The following is a 1,253-nucleotide window of genomic DNA, read 5'->3' on the forward strand; positions in this document are numbered from 1 at the left end:
GCTTCCCTGCTGAGTTTGCGGCATATTTGAACTACACCCGTAGTCTACATTTTGAGGACAAACCGGATTACAGTTATTTGAAACGTCTCTTCCGTGAGCTTTTTGTGCGTGAAGGTTATCATATGGATTATGTTTTTGACTGGACACTAAAGCGGATTCACGACACATTACATCCCTCCAGTGATGCTGCGCTTGAAGACGGTGATGAGGAGAGTGATGACACCGAATGATGGGGAGCAATTTTTTAACCCCATAACACACAACCAATTATTATTATTATTATTGTTATTGGTACTATCATTATTGTTGTTATTTGTTCATTTCCATTGTTCTCTCCAAGCTTCGCTTGCGCGCGAACTAACATATCTGTTTACGTACATTTTATATATGTGCCCGTGTGCTGAAGCCTGTCGGCCCTCCCCTTTTTTTTTCTTTCCCTCTCTCCTCTTGTTTTATGTCTCCGTGTACTAATCCACCGGATCGCGTATTTTCCTCTCCCTTTTTGGCTCACCACTTCACCATTTCTTTTCATATGTTTTGCTTTACCTTCCCCTCATAAGGGGATGTAAAAATACTTGACTATTTTACACCACACCAACGAAGTGAATTATATGTGTGTGAATCTGTGGGAGAAAAGTGGGGGACATAATGGAAATGGGGAAGAATTAATATACGCGACCGTTTTATATTTCCCTTTCCCTTTCTTTTCCCTTTAATAATACTGTTACTACCACTATTATTATTACTATTATTACTGTTATTATCGTTATTTCATTGTTGTTTTTTTTTCCTTTTATGGATGAGGAAGATGAGGGAAACAGGGAAAACGAAAGAAAAATAAAAGTAGGGATGAGAACAACGATGTGTTAGTGAGGTGATATATTCGAGGTCGTTTTGCCATGAAATAAGAACTTACAGTATTCTGTTAGTTGCTTTACCTTTTGCTGATTTTTCTTTTAACTGTTTTTTTTTTGTATTGTTATGGTCGTTGCTATCACTTGTAATGCAACGTGAAGCCTTTATGGGCCTGTTTCAAGTTTATGTAAACGCTTTCACACGAGCCTTCACCATACGTTTGTACTGCATGAATGTAACAAAAATGATAATAACATATATATATATATATATAACTTTTAATGCAATATGTAAGGGACAATCAAATAAATAATACACGAAGGGAGAGATTTTGTGTGTATGTCAGGAGTGTGCGGTGTGAAACAGAACGATTTCTTCCTTTTTCTTCTTTTAAAAAA

Source organism: Trypanosoma equiperdum (genome assembly GCF_001457755.1).
Source record: "Trypanosoma equiperdum strain OVI genome assembly, contig: ctg_642, whole genome shotgun sequence".
In the NCBI taxonomy this organism is placed as follows: Eukaryota; Euglenozoa; class Kinetoplastea; order Trypanosomatida; family Trypanosomatidae; genus Trypanosoma; species Trypanosoma equiperdum.